This window comes from Corvus hawaiiensis, chromosome 1 (assembly GCF_020740725.1).
Source record: "Corvus hawaiiensis isolate bCorHaw1 chromosome 1, bCorHaw1.pri.cur, whole genome shotgun sequence".
NCBI lineage: Eukaryota > Metazoa > Chordata > Aves > Passeriformes > Corvidae > Corvus > Corvus hawaiiensis.
The window spans coordinates 43,299,550-43,325,520 of NC_063213.1; the positions used below are offsets into that span (position 1 = coordinate 43,299,550).

Here is a 25,971-nt window from a genome sequence, read left to right on the forward strand (position 1 = left end):
TAATCTGGAAGACTTTTCTTAGCAGAAAAGAAGGATGAAGGGCAATTTTTCAGAGTACAGGCACAGGGAAATCTGAATTCAAATATATCCTCTGATGAGGTAAGTCTGTGCAGTATCTGTTATGCAACCCCGACATGGAGGAAGAAAAGGGCAGCTGAGCATTACAAAGAGGGATTGTTCTCCATCTGCACTGCCTAGCAGCAGCAGCACCTGATGTAGTCTCTAGAGCAGTAACATTGTCACAATTCACCACTCCAAACCAGGGTGAGATGCTGGCACATCCGAGTCTAGTGGAGCTCTGACTTCAGCAAGACCAGAATTCAGCCCAGGTTCTTGTTGCCTCGAGAGATGTGAAAGTGTGCTCACAGATATGAAGTGCAGACATTTATACTACCACAAGCTGTAGTTTGTATTTTTATTTTGAAGGCAGAGTCTTATGGAGACCTATTGGATGCTCATGCATTATTAATTTTCTTCAGCTATAAAAATATAAAATGGAGCATACAATAACATGTTGTTTATTGCTTATGCGGGTATGAGGCTCAGAAACTCGGATCTCCTGCCAGACACTTACAAGCAGAACTGTTCCACTTCATGCTGATGACACTGCTCCATCAAACAGCACTAATCAAATTGCCCAGGGCCTTCCAAACAAACTGTTAAACTGCATTATCAAAAAATAGTCCAATAATACTGCCCATCTTAGTCTTAAATTGAAAGTGTGGATTGGAAAGTCTCCAAATATGTTACAAAAATATAATAGGTTCTGCAGATTTGCTTCTGAAATTCCAGCCATTTTACATCACTGTCCTTAAATGAATGGCAGCTGATAGCTATCACAATATTTAGAGGTTTATAAAGAAAAATGTTCCACTTTAAAGGTAGCAATGTGTTTGCATCAAATTTTCACATGCTTAATGACAAAGATTCCTGTTTATCTGGAAAAGTTGCTAATACCGGTCTGCTGGTTACACTAAGCATTTCACAGTAATTAAAAACATTACTTCATTCCAAAGAAAAAATGCATTCTGGTTTTCTCAGTTTTGTACCACAGAAATATTAGATCTTGTACTATCAGAAGGTCACCTTTGTACCATTAATTTCTGGACTTGTTTAATTTTCTTTCAAGCAAGCACTTCAGTCAACACCACTGAATTAGTAGAGTAAGGCTGCCCTTATGTACTTGGTTTTTTCAGTGATGAAAGAAGGCAAGGAGCTTCTTTTAGTTAGTTGACCATCTTCCTTTTGGTAGTTGTCCAGAGGACAAAAGCTCATGTCTTCTGCTTTTTATCATTGCTTTAGCAGTGTTCTCAAACAGATGAAGAAGGAGCAGAGGGCAGGACCATGTCATCAAAGACAGGCAGCTTTCAGACTGGGGGAAGGCTCTGGAAGCATCATAAGTTGTATGCTCTCCAGGAAACTGGGAGATGTTCAATATCATACATGATGTCTTCTCAAGGATCACTGATCCCCTTGGATCAGAGGAGAAGGTTAAGAGACTTTTTGTAATACAGATTTCCCACGTGCAGTGAGTGGCAAGGTTTTGTGCACGTGATATTCTTCTTTCTCACAATCTGTGTAACCAGTTGCTAGCAGATCCTCTGAGGTATACAGCTGGCCAAGACTGTATTGGCAAATTGTGTCATATATTAGGAGCAGATCTGTGAAACAAAACTGTAGATGCTGAACATCTGACATGAACACTCTTGTTGTCTTGCAACACACATTAGGGAACACAGCTTCCACTTCGGTTTCATTTCCAAGTTTGAACCATTTCAAAATGCAAACATCATGGTGATGGGGATTACTGGATGATTAACTGCAAAAGCATGGTCCAGGTTTCAGACTTCCCAGGCCTGAACTTACTTGTCTCTATCTAACACTCATTTCAGGGTTTTTTTGAGTGTGGTGAGTAAAGCAAATAAACATGGCAATATTTAGATGGTAGAGGTGGCTTACATGATGTAGAATACTGGCAGGCGCATCTGTATTTTTTCACTTTTTATTTCCACTTATTTTCCTAGGTAAATTTGATGAATACAATATAAGAAGCAGCAACGTAGAGGTCTAGATAGGCCCTGGCACATTGTGAGCATATGTTGAGTATGCTTTTGCAGGTAGTTTTGCCAATGTCCCTTGATGCCTGTTTGCAGAGCTTCAGTTCTTCTAGGGCTGGACATCTCTGTGCAGAGGCTGCCATCTAAGCTCTTGTGGTATCACAGTGTGGCTACATGAGGAGGACTGGGAATCATGTCCTGGTAGCAGATAGTGATATGCAGACCATCAGTTTTAACACAGGAAATTAGACCTTTGTTAATTTATTTATTTACTTAAGACTTGCCTATAAGGAAATACTTGTAATTATTAAAGAAAATAAAAAGCCATGGATAGCAGAACGATAAACCACTGATAGTTATTTGCCTTCTGAGTCATGGGCAGCTGGGCTAAGATCTAATTCGGACACTTCACTAACATATCTCTAGTACCTCAGACATTTTTAATGAAGCACATGTAATAATTATCTCTGTTATGCTTGCAGATAGATTTTTAAAAATTATCTATGCCTTTGGAAAGCCTTTTATCTGACAATAAGAACAACAAGCTGAAAAAGTAAGAGGTTAGATAGAAAACTTGGCACTTCATTGCCAATGTATCAGCAGCTCAGCAGAATCATTGGGAAATGGAGAAGGAAAAAATTAATTAATTCTATCATATTTTAAAACACAACCCATGTAGAATTAATCCCCCAGGTCAAATCAAGATTTGTTTTGAGTATTCTAATAATGTCATACGTTTTCTATTTACAGGCCAATATGACCAGACTCCCACAAAATGCAATGAGGTTCCACTAATTCTAAGTGTCCAACACAGAGATTCTTTTTCTATCATTAGATGTGAAATACAATGCCAAATAATACAACGTGCTTTCCCATAGAGACAAATAACTTCCACTTTCAAGGAAATTTGGCCAAAAGATTTTGAAAATGTAACTTTTTCTCCTTCTCATTTGATATAGACATAGGTAAAGGCTAATTAAGAATGTCCCTCAGTACAATTCCATGACGCTCCTCTGTTTCCCACATACATATATTGTCTTATGGACTAGATGCAAAGATCTACACTTACACATTTTTCTGGACCAACTCAATTCAGCAATATGCACAGAATTACAATATTGTTCCAAAGGTAAGAATATATGGTAAAATTTTATTTTCTTTCTGGTTGTTATTTTTTCTCATTCCTCAGTCTTGCTTAACGAGAAATCTCATACATTTTCTTCAGCAACAGTACCATGGTAGGATGTGATTTAGCTGATATTAAAAAAGCCATAAATCAGAAAACAACGCACCAAGAACATTTAAGATTCTTAAAAATTTATTTGCTATTTGTACATGCTGGTTTTTAAATACTTATATACAGATACATACATATATCAGGACATATTTGTAAACAACTAAGAAGCAGAAGAAAAGTTGATTTTGAAATTTTTATAATTGTAAGTATATGATTAATCATCAAGCTTAATAGCATAAATAACAATGTGTAACAGGCATTATTTCAGAACAGTCAAACAAAAATAATCCAAAAAAACCCCCTGTATTCGTAAGGACAATTCTTTTATGACAACATCACAGGAAAAGGTTGTAATTAATGCAAAAATAAAGCGGACAATCTATTAACATAATCTGAATAAAATCCTTCCACTGTTAAATGTAGACACTAAGTGCTAGTATAATACTTTATTAATTAACAAAGTATTTATCCACTGGGAAATGAGGATAAAAGACCGTACACTTTGTCAGACTGCAGAAAAATGTGTTAGCTCTTCATAAGAAATGTATAAAACTCAAACAAAAGAATGATTATCTCTATAAACCAATTACATTTAATCTCAGAAGAAAGAATGAATAAATCTGCTTCTTCATGTTACTATGATACACCACCAAAATTATGGAGATCAGTCCTCATAAATTTCAAGGCTAGTATTCAGCTATTCCCTTGAACTGTTAAAAGTATTTTGGAATATATGTGGAATTTTTAAGTTGCAGGATTTTTTTAGGAGTAGGAGCAGTTTTAAAAAGGCAATACTCTAAATGGAGCTAGTTTTTAGGTAAATGAAAGATACTGTGCTTTCTAAATGAACAGTCTTTGTCACACAGCATAGCTATTCTGGCCAGACCCCTTTATGCAGTATATCCTTACACTTGTCATGTGCTCTGGAATTCTTACTTTTCCTTCACTTAAATTTTGCAAATGTTATGTTTTTAGATAATCATACTTCAACTAATTGTAAACAATTTCTTACCTGTTTCCTGTTAAAAAAAAAAAAAAAAACAAACACCAAAAACAGAACAAAAAAACAGGCCTTCAAAATTAAAAAGAATTTACAGATCAAAACAAACAAAAGGGAACATCCTACTCAGAAGAGAAAATATTTTACATTAAGCAAAGGAAATTAAAATAGTAAGGATAGAAGAGTATTAATGCTCAATGGAAGACAATGCTCATTTAAACCTGGTAAGTATATGGACTCAGCTAGTCTAAAATTGCTAGTGGATGATTAACAAATTGACTACTTACCAATGCAACTGATTTTCAAAAATTAAATGTTTTGAGTCCCATAAGACATAATTCAACCATTATATTTTCCGCTATTGATTATGAACCTGATCATCTAGATGCTTCCTAGTGAATTTAAATATCAATTTCCATCCTTTAATCCACTTGAGAACTTTGGAGACTTGCAAATACAGAATTCCCTGAAAAGCTGAGTGTCTTCCCATACACCTTTGTCCAAGGTCCTGCGCTATCCAAGGCATAAGGAATGAAGAAGACTGAAATGTATTCCTTTATAGATAGCCACTGCATCATTTCAGTCTTCCTGAAGCCTTTTAGTCACACTATGTTATCTTGCATTTATACGTCACATTCTTTTAGTAAGAAATGCAAGTCAATTACCACTAGATTATCCTTTGAAATTTTTTTTAAAAAAAGGGGTTGTAAAACTAATAAAAAAAAATTCTGTTCTATTGTGAAAACTGGAAAATGGTTGTTTGAAGAGTATATTAATTTTTTCTGTTAAGAGTTCTAGTTATGATCCTTTGCCCTTCCAGACTTCTTGCGGACTTGTGTCTCAGATAGACTGCATCTCCCTTATAGAAATGAAACATCACTGGATTGTATTGTAAAATGCAAAGTCTGCTCACAGCATAAATACTTCAGAGCATAAGTCCATCATCAATTTATGAACTTTGAAGTGTTAAAAAAGTCTTGATGTGGAGACCATTCCATCCTGAGTGTGTACTGTGGCAAAATCTTACTCCTTCCTTCAAGGCAGTCCTTTCTACCTGGTGGGGTGCTATGAATATCACTTACTGTGACAAGAGGCAAAGCATTCAGAATCAATAAGAGAGAACTAATTTATTTACTATTCATGGGTATGCATTGACTTCAGATTATTATCATTTCCCCTTTATTGGATAAAATTCTAGAAACAAAAGAACAAGAATAAAACACATTCAGATAAGAAAGATAAAACTTTTATTGCAACGAGTAAATGCTGTTTTTTACATTAACATTCCAGTAAACTAATCAAAGCTTATTTTTACAAGGGCTTGTTGTAAAATGAACATATAAAGCAATGAATAACTCAAATAACCTCAATTTCTAAAACTGAATAAATTTCTATGAAATTCAAGATTGTCTGAATTTTACTCTCACTTGTATTCATAAAGAATGCACATATTCAGAATGACTGATCTAGTAGATAACTTGATTTTTTCTGCTTCTTATTCATCTCTTAGTATTACTATTTCTCAATTTCATAGAATAAGAAATAGAAACTTTCTCAAAGTTGCAGAGTGTCTTGCTCAGAACCAGAATTAAAAGTCAGAAGTTCTTAACTGGTCTTGCACTTCACATAGAAATCATTCTGTAGCAGCATCAATAAATTTAAAAAATATATTCTCGGAAGCTCAGATCATTATGGAATGACTTTCTTTACCTGAAGGCTTAATATAGAATGAAAAGTTCTGACTACCAATACTTGTTTTGTGTGGCACAGTCACAGGCATACGCTACTGCGTTTCTCCTAATGTCTTTGCATTTTCAATATCCTTCTGATACACTCTTGTTACATATTTAATGTTGTTACAGGTGCAAAATTGTAATTTCAATCTTGAATGCTGTTGCACATGTGCCTCAAAAACACCGAAGGCCAAAACTCTATGCTGCTAACACAGATTGTGGGTCAACAACATTTTTCTTTGCTTGCTAATGCTTTATTGTCTCTTAGTATACATTGAAATAATAATGGTAATTTATGCAGATATTTTGTATGCATAGCAAATAATGAGAAACACCTGCAGAAATTTCCCTCCTTCTCTGAGTTCAGCAACTAATTATATTTTTAAATAATGGCTACCATTGAACACAATTATCCAAATCACTTTAAGTAATGGAATCTTTTAAAGGTGTTTTTGAAAATTTTCACACAGTTTTGAAACAGTCTTTTTATATATCAGATAGGAGACAAAGAACATGGTAAGCAGCTTAGTAACCCAAAAATGTTTTGGCAGCTATAATTCACACTGTGATTTTTCTTCTGCAGCTAATACTTTGCTGATTTAAAGAAAGGCTAGGATTTCCCCAATACCTTCCCATCCTGATTAATATTCATGGCTGCTGTAGAGGAAACACTACTGGGAAAGGTAAAACTCTGAGCCACTCCAGTTAAAGTGACTGACTCAGCAAATCTTGCCTTTTCAAAGTTGGGATTTGAAAGCATAAGCGGGGATGGAAAATGGCAATCTTATGAATAAGGAATGAGAGTCTAATTTAAGGAAAAGAGTAGACCCAAGGTCTCTGAAGACTGAAGTAAAATCCACTCATTTGAGAGATACTCATATCTTCATACCTTGCACGTTGAGCATTCCTTCCAAACCTCTAACTAAATAGGACAGAGGTGCTGTTTTTCTGCTATACTCTCCTTTGCAAGCAAGTAAGTGAAAAAGTGTCAAGGAAGATCGCATGACAACTACAGCAATCAGTTCAGTGCATGGATTTGATACTTTATATTCGTTTGTAAAGGAGAGAAATGGATCAGTTCTATTTCAGCAACTCTTTCTCCTGTTTCTAATTCCAAGCTTTCCTGAATGATATAACAAAGTACAAAACTGTTTTACATATATATGAAAATAAAACATGTACATACCCCAAAGCAATAAATAAAAGGAAAAGATTACCTGAAATTTCTATAGCGTTTTCGGCCTTATATTCAGATGTTTAACTATAAGTTTCCTGCATTTCCCTGCACCTGGATAAGCATCTAACTGTAGTTGTCGTATTATTCATACCAGACCCACCACCAGGCATCTCAGCAGTGAGTTAATACCAATTTTTGCAACCCCAAAGATGACAGATGAATATTAACTCAAAGTCGGGATACTCAGCTAAAAATAAACATGCAGATGAAGGTCAAGGTGGTCCAAACAGGATAGGGAGAGCCCTCTGTAGTCAAAGATGCAGAGTCACTGTTTCTATGGGGTAAAGGAGATTACTATGGAAAAGTCCACCCTACAGCCACCATATCACAGGTCCTAATCTAATCCACTGTAGACACACAAGAGCAGCTCAGTTTATTAGGGTACTGCTGCTCCTGTTGGGGATCTGTGACCTGGGTTTACTTTGCTTCAAGGCTTGGTAACCAGTCCCTGACTGTACAGCCCACATTGGCTGCTACATTCTTGTGACTCCAGAGTTGATGGATATATGTTTAGTGCTGTAAATTCAGCTTACCCTTCAACAGTGTTACAATTGCACATGAGAAATCTCACCTGACAAAACACCCAAATTCCTAGCATCTAATGCACAAAAGTTGAGGAAAACACAGCAAGACCCTAAATTTGAAACATATCAGACAAGTGCTGAATTTTAGAACTCATTGGGGTCACTCCAGCTTGGTCATTTGGACAAGATCATGCCTACACAAGGGATAGCTGCATCAGATTTGCAATTCATCTTTTTCATCTTCTGTTGCTAGTGGAAACAGACATCTTCTGTTGCTCCTGGAAGTGGACAGGGATGACAAAAATTACCATTACAGCTTCAAAGAAGCCTATTTATGTCTAGTATTACAGGTGCATAGTACAGTGAAATGGGGCAATTAGAGTTAAAAAGGAGAGAAATTAGGATTCAGTTATATGTATGATACTTCTGTGTGAAATGAGCTGTTGTTCTAACTCATTTCCCTGAAGCTAGGCATCCACATCATATAAATGTGGGAACTGATACTTAGAGCTCACCTTTTGAAAAGAAGCCAAGAATTAACTTCTAATTTTGAGTTAATCAGAACAAGGATAAAACAGTTCAGAAAAGCATTGACACACCTTCTTACATGTTTTATAGACAAACAGTAGAAATTGTTCTTCAACCCTTTGTATCAGTGTTTTGTGCCTGCACACAGCCCTATGGTGGGACTTTCAGAATCATGTCTTTTGAACTATTATCTTCTTATTTTGTACCTGCAATATATTTTTACAAACATTACATAGATTCAGTAATGACAAAATGTCAAAAGCCTTTGAATGACTGATTTTAAAATTGTCCATTACTTCAATTTTGAAATTCTCATTAAAATAATCACACCTTTTATTTTTTTCCCTGCAAATTTCTTACACTTTGGAAAATTAACAAAAATATTTTAACATATGCCACAATAGAATCCCCCCTCACAAACAGTTCATTTTGACAGCTGCGTTGGATGTTTAAAAAATCTTTACAAAACATTTTAAGATGCTAGAATAAATCAGTAGATAAATAATTTCTGTTTCAAACCTAATTCTAAAAATTTCATTACGTCTTTTACAATTCTGAAATTAAGACTGATTTTTGTTGACATCTGCAAGAATGTCTTGTACCAAGATAAATTTGGAATGTAAGGAGTAGCATATCCTGGTTGTCTTGTTGTAGGTCAAATACTGAAAATTGTATCCAGGAAAAATATCACTTGTCAGACTTTTGTATACGCATTTGCTAAACTGTTTGATCAAACTATGCTTTCAGAAAGAGAGATAAAACAGGGATTTTGAAACACATCTCTCTGCAAGAGTGCAGTTCCAAGCTGGTCTTGATTTCCAAAATGAAGAAGGAGAATGTTAACATTTAAAGCCCAAATAGGTCTGCAGAGCATTAAAAGGCATTTCGTTAGGACATGTAAATACAGAAAACAAACTGATAAATTCTCTTCTGCTTTTTGTGTGATGTCCTCTGTGGTACTTAACTGGAAAAGAAAAAAGCAACCGAATGTTACAGAAGCAGGCAGCACAAGAATTAAATAACACCAATTTAAGGAAAAGTAGATAACTTTTCCTTGAAATATCACAGTGGGTATTCAAGAGAGAAGGAAGGTGTTGTGGGAATAGAATTCTCACATCCATGCAGATTACAGGGATTACTTTCCATTTCCAAATTCCAAAAGGAGGGCCAGGCTTTACTATCTTGCACAATAAAACCCAATCTCAAGATATCAAATACTGATGTTAAGTATAACTACAAAACACATGTTCCATTACAATCTCATTTGATGAAGTTATTTACACTAACTTGTACTTTACTGAGATGAAATGGTAAGTTTTTCTGTTATGGTGAGGACTGAATAAACAATACATGTTATTATTATTATTATAAACATCCTGATAAGTATCTATTCTCCCAGTTAAAATACCTCACAGAAAAGAAGAAAAGAAAAAGTGCACCCCCTTGCAAAGTGCTGTAAAAAAGACCTTGCATTCCCACCTGCATTTGTCACAGACTTGGGTAATGGTCAGTGTTGTAGGGACCATTTCTTCTCCCTTCTGTAAGCAAATTTCTCGTGTTTGGAGCATGGAAGAAGCAAATTATAATTTTTTAAAAAATGCTGCCTCGTTCCAGCCACATTTTGCAAACTGTGGTAGCTTCTAACGTCCATGAGAGGGAACTATTGTTTAACAGTTGAAGATTCATATCCCCACTTCAGTTCCTTCAGTGCAATTTCCCTCTGCTTATCTGAACCCTGCCAAATGGGATGTTCAGAACGTAAAAGGACAATCCCGATCCTCATTAGAATGCTATTTTTAAAAGCTAAACTGTTTTAACTTTTAACAAGAAGGGTACTAAAGATGGTGCTACTAATGGGATTTGGTGTGCTATGCAGATGGAACCCAGTGACAGGCGCCTGATACCAGAAACCAGAGACATGATAGCAGTAGACATCATAACAAGAGAACATTTGCTACATTCAGTGCTTTCTAGGGAAAAAGAAAACTTTTACTAGAGATATATTAATTTTAAAAAGTGTCACTGTAAAACAAAAAGAATAGCTCAGTATTCATCAGATTCATGTTTGACAAGTAAATGATCCGTAACTGGTACAATGTAAACATATGCTCTGAAGTATTCACTTTTACAATCTCCCAAGCCATTTCAACTGGCAAAATCCAGACTACTGCACCAAAAGATACATAGAGTGGACTCTTGGAGATTACAGACTCTCCTCCTATTCTGCTTAGCCCCTACAGTCGCAGAACTACAAAACAAGTTAGAAAATATATGCTTCTTTAGGGCTTGGTGTATGTGTGTTGGATTTTTTAAAAAATTTTTGGAGCAAAGGAGAAGACAAATATGTTCATTCATCTTGACAGTCTCCTGATTTATTAGAGCATTGACATACATTCCCATTGTACAATTTGGCAAATGATCAATAGAATTATTCTTTGTGCAGGCAGTCTCAGATTGACTGCGGCGGCAGGTACAAAAGGTATCATACCAGATTAGGCTTTGGGATGAATTGACAGCATAAAGGGCCTTCAGTTTTATAGATTAGCTTGAAAAACAGTAAGTGGGTTGATAATGTGGCTGAAATTTATGGAAGCAAAGCCTTTTTGTGAAATTCATACTGTTAATTTATTTTGTTGTTAAATAAATTATGCAGAGACACGTAAAATATCTATTTGTTTTCTAATACAGATATGAGAACTGCTAAGCCATAAAGAGGAAACACTGCTATAGACTCTGCCGCCTTCTACCTTCCTAACTTTGTATAAGTGAGTAGTCCATCTGAATTTAATGGGGGTAACTTGTATTATTTTACCTCCAAACTTAAGAAAATCTTTGCAGGTTTAAGTTACATTTTTAGTGCATTTTGATTATGCAGCTATTTTTCTGGTGTATAAAATGACTCTGAATAAATAGAATACCTCCAGAATTATTTAAATATATGTTGATTTAAAGGGTTACACATTTCCTGCCCTTAATTTTGCCCTTTGTTTGAAACCAATAGTCGTCAAAATTGTAGTGGCTTAACCGCTGTCTTTAAACAAGAAAACATTCCACATTTGATTAACAGAGAAACCTCCTCATCAAGATTTTTTTTAATATTCTATTTTTTATTCTCTCATTAAAAAAATGCAATGAAATAAGATGTCTTATAAGTAAAAAGCTATCACAACTAAGCCCATTCTCAAATTAATTAAATAGCAATGTCCTCCAAACATTTTGTTCAAAAATGTAAAATCCCTCAACTTAAAATGCTCTGAATTAACATTTATTTTTTGTATTAAAAAGAATCAGCTTCTCTCTGTGCTTCAAAACTGACATATTGTGCAATAAACAGCAATCAGCCTAAAGATGCTATATTAAACAAACCAAGTTTTGTTTTGCTAAACTAAGCAAAATTAGTTGAATGCCCTAAGTAATAGTTGCTGGTATTTTTTTGTAAATTATTTCTCCACTTGTTTTTGTGTCTATGCATAAATTAAAAATCTGCTGAAATTTATTATTCATCTGAGATGTAATTAATATGCAAAAATATGCAAATTAAGATGCAATTAGGCTTCAATTCTCTAGTGGAATTTTCCATTATAATTTAATACAAAGTAATAGAGTAATTGGTGTCACGTGTAATTACGGTTACTCACGTGTACTTGCAGACGTGAAAATGGTGTGGTATATGTTAGTTATCCTATGCAAATGTACCGTACAGGCTCTTAACACTTGGGAACTAGGTAAACAAAGATTGTCTTAAAAAAGAAATGAGCAATAGTGACCCTTCTTACTTGTCATGTACTGTCATTTTCAAGAACATGAATAATTGTAATTAATTTTTGCTGTGTTTATTCCTTAGAATTTATAAAGAGATGACATGATGCAATAGTAGGCTTTCTGGTTTTAATGTCTTCTGTGGGAAATCATGTTTGGCAAAACAAAAAATTGTCATCAAAACGACAAGGACCTGGAGGATCAGTAATACACATAACACCAATTTGTCAAGTTTTTAAGACAAAATATATTTTTGATCTTAATGTGATATACAATCAGTTTCAATTGTTTTATAATTCATTACTTCTTGCTATACAGCTTTGCACTACAACCTTAAATGCAAAATCAGATTCATACACTTTGGCTGGAGGGAGAACCCACAAACAGTCATGGACATGAGCACATGCACTGGGTGAGCAAATCACACTGAATTCAAGTTTTCTGGTGTTAACCTCTGCAGGATCAGCATGTGAGTTTATATGACTTTCGGTATAAGTGGCTGTGATACTGCAACATAATCCACAAGGTTTTTTAAGTCCCTTTCCTGTTGTGAAGTATAGTTCTTGCTTTGCACTTAAAGAATTTTGGATATAGCGATAAATTGTTCAAATCACCCAAGTAATCAAAATTTCTTGATTTGACTGATAACCACATATCCAGTTAGATCAGAGGGACAGATTGCCATGCACTTGAATTTACAAAAATAATAAAGAAAAAAAGATGGGGAAAAAAAACACAAGCAAAATCAGAAAAATGCTTTCTAAATTTTATTGTAACAAAAGATGAAAACTGAACATATATAACATAATTTTGTTCTTAACTCTGACTCCAAATTCACCATTCCTGCACAGCAGCATACACCTCTCATTTTCAACACCCTAACAGCAACACACATAAACCAGTAGTATGTGTGAAAAAGAATGATTCCATTCCAAGCCGGTTATTTTTGGGAGTGTTTTGGTTCGTTTTTTTAGAGTTCTAAGGTATATTGTACAACCATGCTTTTGCTTTAGAGCTATCACATTCTCAAAACCTTTTCTTTTTCCCCATGCAGGCTGGAACTTGTAACAAGTTTAATGTGGATGGATCAATGGCTAGGTAGGTGGGGTGAAGAGAGGGAAATTGGAATGATTTAATGTAATGAGTATAGAGCTTCAGTGTGCCAAACTAGTCTCCTTCTCTTTCTTTTCACTTGCTTCTACTGCCGCTGGCTAATTATTTAAAGGAAAAGCCATCTATGTGAGAAAATAAAATCTACCATTAGTCTCTCGTGCTGCGCCCTTCCCTAGCCCCACCCATTCATCCATATGTAGCTTTTCCATTCACTCCCATAATACCACCAATTACTATGCAGTCAGGACCATTCATATTCATATTCACATCTCACTGTGGACATTTAAGCTACACTCTGAGCAACACTCATACCTTAAACTACACCTATTATACAGCTGTTGTACAATTACTGTAAATGAAGTATACAATATGGGGCTCAGCTTGTATAATAATTTGTAATCAGTGATAGGGGAAGAGGGTTTTGTGTACTTCTGCCCTGCGTACCTTTTGGTCTCCTTCATTCCATCATTCTTCTCTCCCTTTCTCCCCTTGGGCTTGGTTCAATAAAGGCTTATTCTGAGAGATACAATAAAGAGATTCTCATCTAGGGTAAAATAACTTAGCTCTCCTACACCAGTTTATGCCAGCTGAGACAGTCAGCCTGTCTGTCTCAGCACATAGCACTGATCTCTTTTGTATCATTTTTTGCTGAAATGGACTTAAGTTTGATTTATACCAGAGACCAGAATAAAATATGTAGCCTATGTGTGATAAGATGATCAGAAGAAAGGTTAAAGAGAATCACTACAGGAACTACTAACTAAATTAATGGCCTTTGGATGGGTTATTTTTAAGTGTTTGTAGTATATTAGCTGTTCCAACAGGCAAGAGATTACAGAAATGATGGATCCAGTGGAAAATCTCAGGCTGATAAAAAAGGAAAGGATATTCAGTAGAATATGACATCTGTAGGCCAGCTATCTCACTGGTGGGCTAAAATTTCCACAATCTTTCAATCTTTGTGATTTTGTCACTTGAAGTTAGGATGGATTTATCACTAATAGTATCAAAGCCATGTTGCAATATCTTGAAACAGTTTCCCACTGCTATCCAGTGTATGGTCAACATGAACTATATTCTCCAGACAACATAAAACAAGAATTATTATGGATGGTTTAACATATTTTTTTCAGATTGTTTCCTGTTTATAAACATGTTTATAAATATACCATCATACAAAAAAAAATTTGACAGTCATGGAGTCTTCATTTGTCTAGAAATGTTCTTCAATAACATGGAAGTCCATTTCAGTATCAATAGATATTTTAAAATAATAAAAACAATTAAAGACTTTCTAATTTTTTTCTCTTACATAGAATATAGCCCTCAGACTATTCAATATTTTTACAAATACAATGTACTTATGTGTGTTCCTTCTTCATTACATTGTCATGTCCTCCTTCTATGTTATTCTGATCTACAAATTCCATACATCTAGGTGATTTGTTCTTGTGACTGTCTTCACAAGACTGTATGGGGACTAGTCACGTATATTTTCCTCAGTAATTGTTTGCAAGACTATAGCCTTACAATAGGTAGTCAGTCTTAGCAGTGTTTTAGAAGTCCTGCCATCTAACATGCTGTGTTCCCAAATAGAATTGCAATGCTAACAAAAGTTAATAACATTTTAATAGACATTACTGTTCCAATTACAGCCGGCTTTCTTCCTTTCTCCCTTAAAGCAGAAGGTCACAGTCAATATTACTGATGCTACCCCATTGGGTAACCTTTAACTGAGTTCTTGTTGTGGGTTTTCAGCTGAATAATTGCTGGGGTTTATGGTTCTTTCATAAGTGGATTTCCTGATAGAGAGGTGCTGTACATCTTTCCTCCTTGTGTGCCATGTTACAAGGAAGAGGCTGCATCACTGCTCTTCCATCAACATTTTGTTTATGCACAGCTTTGTCTCCCCTCCTTTCTCTCTCAAGACCACCACTGTCCTCTGCCATAGGTGTAAACAGCTGTTTTCCATCAGAGACTAATCAAAAGGTCAGTCTTTCCATTTTGTCCTGTCACTCAAGATATTTATTGTAATTCCTTGGGAAGGTAGTTTCTACCACAAAATTAAGGACCAAACAGATTATTTGTTTGTTGAGGCTGTGCTACTTCACCAATTCGCTTTCACGTGGCAACTGTTGTTCCTGCATTCGTACAGAAATACCAAGACTTTACACATTTCTCACAAACACATTTCTGCAGTGAGGTGGGTTAGTTCAAACAGTTGTCAGCAAGACAGAAAACATCGTCGCTTACGGGAAACAAGTACACATACCTTTCAAGTGGTTAATGGTTCAGAGTTGTTGCATTTGCTAGGTATTTCAAAAGATGCAGCATGAAAAGAGAAAAAAAAAAACCTCATTCTTAGATGGCCTTGAAGAAGGCAGATGTTCCAAACACAGTATGTACTCACCACATCTGCTACAGTTCAGCCGTCTCAGAACATTAGAATTAGAACCTCACATGCAGGTATTCACCTGACTGCTTCCTTTATGCCTGCAGTTTGGTCTTCTAGCCCAGGTTTGACATACAGCTTTGCAGAAGCCTTGCTCATTCTGTAGTTTAAGAAAGGGCTTCAGAAAAATAAAGTTACTATTGGTTAAGATAACTCCTTCTGCAAGTAACAACTGAAACATTAATATATAAGTTGTATCAGGAGCTTTTGATAACCTTCCAAAGACCTACAGTAAATCAGTAAGATAAATGTTCTCAAATGGAGAGGTGTTTTGGACCCTGAGTTCTCATCAAGGGACTTATCCACTCCAAATTTATCTTTCTTCTCTCTGTGTAGGTGCAGAGAAGGAATTGGCTTTTAGTATTTGATCATGGAAAGAAATGTGGACTGCATCACAGCATTTGAAAAAGTTATAGTCTGATGAACAGTGGTCTTGATAAGAGCACCATTTTAAACAGCCTAGCTCTTCCCTACCATACTTCTGGTCCCTGGCTTAATGTTCGCACACCCTTTATACTCTTCAGCTGTGCACCCAGGAGCAAGGGAATGTGATGAACTGACAAGGATTAAAAATAACCTGTTAAAACCAATTTGTTTTAACCTGTGTTAGTCATACTGCTGCTAAAAAGAATTTCTCAATTTACATTCCCGTTTTCCCAGGCTTTTTCCCTTGCTACTGTGTCCTCTAAAGTAACATAGATAGTAGACTTAATTCATAGTCATTTCCATGGAATCCAGATGATGATCCAGATCACAATTGCCTCTTTCATCCTTCCTCGACAGCACTACATCTTGCTGCTGTTCTCTCTATCTCTGACAAATATCAGGTGTCAAAATGGGTTACTTGTAATATTCCATTTATACTTCAATGATCTCCTACTCTTACCTGTCTAGGAAGCACTGCCTGTCTTCTTAGTCATTCATTGCTGTAAAATCCCTCCCTTCATCTTTCCCAGCTTCAGCAATACTTTACAGTGGAGTTGTAATCTCTGCTTCCAATGACTATGGAGTAATAGCCTCAATGACTTACTTTATATTACCTTATTTTTTATCACGGATTTTCCTGGTTTGGCCTCCCATGAAATGTCCACAGTTCAGAATTAGAATTAGGGGAGACTCAATTCTGTAAGAAGTTAAAATTGCCTGGAAAATCCTGTGCATTTTTAGTATGGGAAATGCTGAGAGAGAGTGACAAAGGAGGAAGAGACCGACAAAGGAGGAAGAGACTGCAATTACCCACAGAACAGCCAATGACCCACGTTTGCAGTGCTGAAATAGGACGAGAGGCTGAACTTCAAGTGCAACTTCAATCAATATTTAGTTACTGATATAGAGTGGGACAAGGTTCAACGAGAATCACAACAAAAATCTACTGGTTGGGTGCAGCTGCCCTGTAGATAGCAGCCCAAGCCATATCTGGTGTCAGACCACAGAAGATTTAATATTGATTGACTAGGTGACTCTCTGCTCTGGTTTGTTATTCTCTGTGGCAGAGCAGCACTGTAGAGCAACACCCCTTCTTAGAAGAGAAGTCCATGCTTACCAAAACTGAAGCTTGCATTTCAACTGTAGAAGGGAGATTTAGAAAGCAAAAAGCAAACAAACATAGAAGAAAAACCAAAAAGCTCCCTAAAGCTCTCTCAATTCTTTGAGAAATCTGCAGTCTGCTTTACCTAAGACCTTTCTTCCCTTCTCCACCCATAACTAAATAGTATGTAACTTCTATCTGAAGCCATTTTACTTATTTATTCTGCTGCAAATCTGTATTTTACCACATGCTCAAGACTATTTCCTCCTCCCCAACTGCTGATCACCACTACTATTCTAACAAAGATGCCATGTAACAATTAATTGCTTTGCTTTGTATTATAGCTCATCAACTTGTTGGGAGCTAGGAAAAATGAAATAATGGGGGTCACTTCTGGAAAATGAGTTTATTTTCATGCCAGCTGCAGAAAATGAGCAAGGCTGGCTTCATGCCAGTTAAAGAGATGCTGTAAGAGGTTTCTTTCTGTTTGCCTGAAGAACAAATGCCGATCTAAAGAGTTACACATGCTAATACACACATGCATGTTACATACATGCAATCTAAAAAAATAATTTTGCACAAAATAGGCTAAATTTCACATCTTACTATATTTTGCCCTCACCTTCCCTCCTGTATATTTTTAACTTTCTACAAAAACTCATTTTCTTGTGCATTTATCCTTTTGAAAATGGTTTACTAATTTAACATAAATACCAGCCAACAGGGATTTTGCAGCTACATGACCTGGAAACTGAATATTATTGAACTACTTTAGAGTTTGCTTAGAGTTTTTAGCCTTCTAAAAGCAAGTCTGATTACCTGCTTCATCTATTTGTGAAACATTAAATTATTAAAAGTTTTACACAAATGGCAGGCACCACATAGATATTTTCAAGCACTCAGCACCTATGTACTGATATTTTGACTAATGTGTCTTAAATCCCCAAGAAAGCTGAGGTCTATAGACTTAGCAGATTACTTAATGGCAACATTTGTTAAGGTACTGCCATAAGTGAGTTTGGAAGGAGCTGATGACTAGACTCATCATTGAGCAGAGAGAGGATACAGCTTCTTTCTAACAACAACACATTGTTGAAAATAATTTCTTCACTGACACACAAATTTCTGTGTAGCACTTAACTTGGACACCACACAGGACAGTGCCCTTAACTTCCATGTTTCTGTCATGTATGAAATGTGTATTTCTTGTTCTAAGTTCCAGAAATTTGAACGGGGAAAAGAAATTATGAAAAGAGAAGGAAAATCTTTCTAATACTGAAATGTGTGAGCCTTGATAGCAAAGAAAAAAAGGAGAGTGTAAATGATAAATAAATGAAACAAGGTGTAAAGAAGTATTAATGTTTTCATTATTTCATACCATTTCTACTCTGTTGCAACTGATTTCCATAGTAATATAGTTAGCTCAAAATCTGTCTTTGCATATAAGGTCTCCATAGAAAAAGCAAATGTGAAAATGGCAATATTTTCAACACTTCTTTAATAAAACTAACGTTTTCAAATCTGCTTTTATTAAAACACAATAAATACCATCAATTTTTGACATGAAATCTCATTACACACTGTAAATATTTATCACTTTGCAGAAAGAAGATTATACACTAGTTCTATTCATTCAATTCAAATCTGAGTAAGAATGAATTAATGTTTTATTTTTCTTCTCTATTTAAAAAGGCCCAGTTGCTGTAAGAAAATGAAAGAAATACTCTTTGTTTCTGCTAGCAGATAAACACAGAGAAATATCTCAGAGGTAAGTGCTCTGACGCACTGTTCCTTGACCCTGCAATTACTCCCTGCCAATGCCATTTGTAATTCTCACAAAGTCCCATTGATTTCAAAGGGAGTCAGTCCATGAAGATGTCTTTGTAAAAAGAAGATACTAACCTTTCTGTTTCTGGAATTTAACTTCAAACATGGAGGTTACAAGGAAAAGAAAAAAAAGAAAATCTGATTATTTTATTCTCATTTTACCTTCGTGACAGAATCACTCCTATATTAACCAGTACAGCTCAGAACACGGTCTCTGTTCACAAAGCTCAAAATCGAAATAGCAGTGGTGTAACAGCAGGACAAGGTGAATAGATGAAATAAATTGTGGAAGCCTATGTTATGCCTGTCCATACTAAACAACACAAGGATTCTTTATTTTTCTTTTCATTAAATCTAATCCCAAGTATTTTAAATCAATGTTTTAGCTTCAAATGTCTAGCTTCCATAAGTGGCATGTTTTCTGAGAACACCATTCTTGTAGATCTGTTGCTCTTTGAGTTTATGGTTTTACCTAGATAACAATATAGACCATATCCTGTTGCACTATCTTTGAAGAATTCTGCAAGTATCATAATTTAGTTGCATATGTTCCATATGCACTCAAATCATTTGAAGAATGCTTTCCTAACCTACATACATTTAAGAACAAAAAAAGTTGGCTTCCTCCCCTTCTGGGGGGCACAGTCTTTGCAGAATAAAACAATTTCATTACGTGCAAAGAGAACTTGACACATTGCTCAAGCAATTTGAAATTCTGCAACAGACATTCAACTGCTCTGATAATAAACAAAAAAACAAATTAATAAAATTGAGGGGCTTTCAACCACAATTAACTCTGACGCCAGGCTCAAGTATAAATTTTCCTGCACAAGCTGGGAGATGTGGCTGAGGAGTACTCCCACAGAAAGGCATCTGGGAGTCCTGGTCAGCACCGAGCCCTGTCAGCCCAGTAGGCAAACCCCATTCTGGGGTGCATCAGACACAGCATCACCAGCCAGTCAGAGGTGATCATCCCACTGTAATCAGCATTGGTGCAGCCTCCTCATGGAGACTGAATGCAGTTCTGAGCCCCACCCATTTAAGTAGGATGTGGAGGTCCTTGAATACCTCCAGAGGAGGGCAACAAAGCTGGTGATAAGCCCTGAAGAATGACCTGTAAGGAGTGGCTGAGAACACTGTGTTTGTCTAGTTTGGAGAGACAAAGACTCTCGGTACCTTCCTGCAGAGGGCAAGTGGAGAGAGGTGCTGATCTCTTTTCTCTCAGGTCCAATGATAGGGTGCATGGGAATGGCTCAAATGTGCAGCACAAGAAGTTCAGACTAAACATTAGGAAATATTTCCTTACAGAGGGAATAGTCAGACTTGGGAACAGGCTTACTAGAGAGGTAATTCACTCCTACAAATGCTTAAGAGGCATTTGGACAATGGCCTTAATAACATTCATTAACTTGTTCAGCCATGAATTGGTCAGGCCATTGGATTAGGTCGCCATTGCAGGTCCCTTCCGAATGAAATATTCTATTTTATTCTGATAATAAGATATCTATAATTGTAAGGCAAATGTGAAAAAATAATATAATTCTGAATGATGGGTTGAACATAAAGCACTATTAAGTAGAATTTGTTTATTTGTAGTCATGTGAGAATCAAAACAAACAATTAATTCAGTCAGAAGGATACCAAAATATTTTAGCTCATGGTTTCATGATTCATAGACTCACAGAATCAAAGAATTGTTGGGTTTGGAAGGGACCTCTGGAGGTCTACTCCAACCCCTCTGCCAAAGCAAGGTCACCTAGAGTAGGTAACACAGGAATGCATCTAGGTGGGTTTTGAGTGTCTCCAGAGAGGAAGAATCCATGATCTCCTTCAGCTGCCTGTTTCAGTGCTCTCTTGCCCTCAATGTAAAGAAGTTCTTAATGATGAGGTGAAATTTCTTGTGGTTTAGTTTATGGGCATTGCTCCTTGTCCTGTCTCTGGACACCACTGAAAAGAGTCTGGCCCCATCCTCTTGGCACGTGCCATTGAGATATTTATATGCATTAATGACGTCTCCTCTCCTCTCCTCTCCTCTCCTCTCCTCTCCTCTCCTCTCCTCTCCTCTCCTCTCCTCTCCTCTCCTCTCCTCTCCTCTCCTCTCCTCTCCTCTCCTCTCCTCTCCTCTCCTCTCCTCTCCTCTCCTCTCCTCTCCTCTCCTCTCCTCTCCTCTCCTCTCCTCTCCTGTCCTCTCCTCTCCTCTCCTCTCCTCTCCTCTCCTCTCCTCTCCTCTCCTCTCCTCTCCTCTCCTCTCCTCTCCTCTCCTCTCCTCTCCTCTCCTCTCCTCTCCTCTCCTCTCCTCTCCTCTCCTCTCCTCTCCTCTCCTCTCCTCTCCTCTCCTCTCCAACAGGCCCAGCTCCCACAGTCTCTCATAAGTGAGATGTTCTAGATTCCTAACCATTTTTGTGGCCCTCCACTCAATCCTTTCCAGTAGATCCTTGTCTTTCTGGTACTGAGGAGACCAGAACTGTACACAGATCCAGATGTGGCCTCACTACGGCTGAGTAGATGGGGAGGACCACCTCCCTTGACCTGCTGGCCACACTCTTCCTAAAGAGTCCCAGGATACCACTGGTTTTTCTGGTTGCAAGAGAGCTGCCAGCTCTTGATCAGCTTGTCATTCACCAAGACTCCCGGGTCCTCCTCCACAGAGCTGCTCTCTAGTAGGTCAAGTACCAACCTGTGCCGGTACTTGGGGTTATTCCTCCCCAGGGGCAGGACCCTGCGCTTGCCCTTAAGTTTCTCTCCACCCAACCCTCCAGCCTATCAGAGTCCTGCTGAATGGCTGCACAGCATTTGAGTGTATCAGCCACTCCTCCCTGGTTTTGTATCATCAGCAAACTTGCTCAGGGTGCATTCTATCCCTTTGTCCAGGTAATTTATGAACAAGTTAAGTAAGACTGGACCCAGTATTGATCCCTGGGGAATGCTACTGACTACAGGCCTCCAACTGTATTTTACTCCACTGATCATGATCCTCTGTGCTCTGACATTCAGCCAGTCCACGGACCACCTCACTGTCCATTCATCTAATCCACATTTCCTGAACTTTCCTATGAAGGATTGTCATGGTGTAGCGTAGTTTGGGATTTTAGTTAAGGAGGGATCCATCAGCCATGGAAGTGATTCTTTGCAAAGAGGTGCTTACAGCTTCCTCTAGACCCAATAGAACCAAAAACTGGCTAGTTCAAATATTGGCAACTTTTTTAAGCCACTTAAGAAGCTTGACATGCCTCTGTGATCCACATTTAAGAACGAACAAAGCCAGGGAAAGCTCTCTTCCTTCCAGCTTTTGGACAGGTAACTTGGGGGCCCGTGGAGCAGCCCAGTGGGGCCGGGCCAGGCCCTGCTCAGTGCAGCCTAGCTGGGTCAGGCACGGCACGGCTTGGCTGAGGTCTCAGCCACTTCTGCTCGCTGGACACCCAGTGCAGCCCCCTCAGTGTGGGCCAGGCCGGCCAGGAGACAGCCACCCCGGAGCCGCGCAGCCCTGTTCCATCTGCGGCCCTGCTCCGTGCGGGCCAGCTCCCACAGCCCTGCTCCATGTCAGCAGCACCGCAGCGTGGCTCGGCCAGGCCAGCCCTCACCCAGTGCAGCCGAGATTCATTTGAGGCCACTGCCTGGCAAAGATCGTGTGACCAACAGCAAAAGGCGAATTCCAGCTGCAAGGCCCGGGTGAGATCAACTCTCTTAGTGCTATAAGATTCTCCAGAACAGATGAAGCCTGCAGACATCAATCCTCTCCCAAGTCAGAGGAAGAGGAAAGGTGAAGGCACGTGAAGAAAACACCATAAAGACACCGAAGTCAGTGAAAAAGGAAGAGCTGAAACTCCGAGAGAGGAGAAAGAGGAGATGCTTCAAGCTTAGAAGCTGAAATTCTGTTTGGTATGGTCTATGGTCATGGACTATGATACATCAGAGTACCCGCTGTAATTTCATAAAAGCATGGGGGGTGGAGTGTTCAAACTGCAATTGTGAGCAAAAGTACCTGGGCTGAAATAAGCAAATGTTGAAGTCGTTGTGATTTGATGAGAAGCTTGAACAGAGAGAGATGAAAGTAATGAAGACCCTTGCTCCCAGGGAAGAAGAAGACCTCTGTTCTTAGAGATGAAGATGCTCCCAGGGATGGGTGAAGAGAGCCTTTGTTTCTGAACAGCTCATCCTTAAAATGGTACCCCATTAGCTCAAGATTGAACCCTCGAAAACAGTTGTGGAGAATGATGTAAGACGAGGGAAGGGACTCTCACATGCAAGCAGAGAACCAACCCGGGTGGCTGTCTCACTGTGATATTGAAGCCATGAGAGAACTGTTTCTTATGGAGATGTCTCCATAGCATGAGCAAAAGAGACTCCTCTCCCTAAGTGAACTGTAAAAGATTATTATAGAGGTGGTAAACTCACTGAAAAAATCTCAAGGGTTGTCTTTTTTACATTGTCAGTGGGAGAAGGGAGAAAGGTGGAGGGAAGAGAAATGTTCTGGAGGTTTAGTCTGACTTTTTTCCTTCTTTTAGGTCTGTTAATAAACTTCTTTATATTCTTTTAAGTTTTGTGCCTGCTTTGTTTTCTCCTAATTCTTATCTCACAGAAGGTAAATAAGTAATGGATATTTTGAACCAAACCACTACACTTAATTGGTTTCTGCCTGTTTTACGAACTGAACCCGCTACAAGGATGTTATGGAAGACAGTGTAAAAAGCCTTGCTGAAGTAAAAGTAGGCAACATCCACTGCTCTCCCTTATCAGTTCCTGCCATACCACCACGAAAGGCTATCAGATTGGTAAGCATGATTTCCCTTTGGTGAATCCATGCTGACTATCCTGACTTCTTTTCTTCTACATGCTTGGTGATGACCTCCAGGATGATCTGCTCCATCACTTTTTCAGGGATGGAGGTGAGGCTGACTGACCAGTAGTTTCCTGGGCCTTCGTTCTTGCCCTTTTTGAAGACAGGAGTAACATTATCTGTCCTTCATCCATTGGACACTTTTCCCATTCTCCATCATTTTTCAAAGATGATGGAGAGTCGCTTAACAACGCTATCTGCCAGCTATGTCAGCAGTCATGAGTGCATCCCCTCAGGGCCTATGGGTGTTAAGTCTGTTTAACTGATCTCTAACCCAACCCAACCACAGGAAAGTCTTCCTTTCTTCAGCCTTCTGTTACCTCCAAGGTCTGGGACTCCAAGGGTCTGACCTCAGCAGTAAACACTGATTAAGGTATTCAGTAATTCTGCCTTTTCTGTGTCTTCCATTATCAGAACACCCATCTGATTCAGCAATGGCCCCATGTTTTCCCTAATCTTCCTTTTGCTGCTGATGTACTTGTAGAAGCCCTTCTTGCTGTCCCTGATATCCCTTGCCAGACTCAATTCCAAGTGGGCCTTTGGCCTTCCTCATGACAGAAGATGACAGAAGCTCAAAGAAATGGAGCAGTCTTTTTTACAGAGATAGAGAAAAGGATTTTTTTTCAGTCATGAACTTCAGTCCTCTGTTGGGCTATTTAGTCTATTTGTCAAGATCTGTCTCCGATTTGTTTAAGGACTTCTTTTTCCATTGCCATAAGTTGCTCTTTGGAAGACATACAAATAACACAACTCTTTCTGTCCCTTAAGAAGTTGTAATGAGTAAAGGAAGAGCAAAGGAAAATTTAAAACTTAATGCAGTGAAGATTGTGATACTTCTAAACTCCACTTCTGGGCTAATAAAAAAAGATGAAAAAATTTCATCATAGTTTCACCTCCATTCTCCTTTATCTTAGCAACCTTAGTGTCAATTATACAAAGCATGACATACATTCCTAGACCAAGAAAGCTGAAGATATTTTTTTTTTCAAATCAGGAGGAAATTTTTAAAATTATACGTGGGCAATCTTAGTTCAAGGTTCTTCTTCACTGAAGATTCCCTAAAGAATTTTCCTCTTGCAGTTCTGGTCTGGCATAATTTTGCAGTCCTGTTATTTCTATGACTTCTGTTGTCATTGATAAAACACTCAATACTATATATGAAATGCAGACTTTTGGAATTCACCTCTCAAACAACCAGAAGACTGAAAGAATCTTTGAAAGATTCTGAAAGTACGTAAATTCAAAAGTTCTTTTTCTCTTCTGATTGGTGTTCCAAAGTTAGAAGGTAATTCAGCTGAATAAATGAACTACTGTTATTGCTTGTGGGTTTGTTTTTTTAACATCCAGTGCCCAGTGTTTCACTATATTTAAAAGCTATACTCAACTTATGCAGATAATCAAATTTCCCATTATTGTATCAGCGTTTCTTTGAGATGGTGATTTTTTTTCATGGAATAACGGCTTGTATTTCCAACTGAGCCTTAGCAGTGCAAAAATAAATAAAGACTAATTAAAAATAGTCATTATAATTTAAAAAACCACCCAGAAATGAGAACATTAGAAGCTTACAATACAAGTTTGAGTTTTAAAAAAACAATGAATATTCATCCATGGATTGGTGAGTTTGGATTCCATCTGAACAAGTCCGCCCATCCTTACCGCCCATCCTTATTTCTTTCAGTCTTGGAGAAAATTCACCTTCGTTATTCATATACCTAAACAACTATGTTAACAAGTACTTCTAATTGCCATATGGAACCAGAGGTCTGCGAGAGATATTTATATGAAACAGAAACTGTAGAAAAGGATATTCTCTTCTTTATTAATCTGATGCCAACATTTTGCTAATTAAACCACCACATGTCTCATGTCACTTCCTACGTAGGTCACTGGAAGAGGAGATACATTTGGGCAACCTTAAGGATAAATCCCGGGGAGCATCCCACAAATGCATGGTATTTAAGCTTGCAAGTTTATTAAACAAATCACAGAATATATTGCAGTCTAAATCACAGACGTGGCATGGCACAATTAGAAGATTTATTGATTCTTTGGGCTAGAGATCTCACAGCTTGCACTGGGGGCTCTACACCCACCAGAACCAACAGATTTGCTTCATCACAAGTAATATTTCTAAAC

The 25,971-nt window shown here is 37.7% G+C and overlaps 1 long non-coding RNA gene across 5 annotated transcripts in view; it reads left to right on the top strand.

The window, feature by feature from the left end:
* Window positions 1-25,971, top strand: part of LOC125325284 — a 37,985-nt gene that overhangs the window by 11,132 nt on the left and 882 nt on the right. The window contains exons 1-6 of one of the 5 annotated variants that reach the window (XR_007203253.1): window positions 3,023-3,186; window positions 11,005-11,081; window positions 12,394-12,487; window positions 13,130-13,173; window positions 18,861-18,936; window positions 25,718-25,787. This is a non-coding gene — a long non-coding RNA (uncharacterized LOC125325284). Of the gene's footprint in view, window positions 1-3,022; window positions 3,187-11,004; window positions 11,082-12,393; window positions 12,488-13,129; window positions 13,174-18,860; window positions 18,937-21,866; window positions 22,769-23,574; window positions 23,768-25,717; window positions 25,788-25,971 lie in introns of those variants that run through there. The other 4 variants (XR_007203258.1, XR_007203252.1, XR_007203256.1 and 1 more) reach the window with 4 other exon arrangements.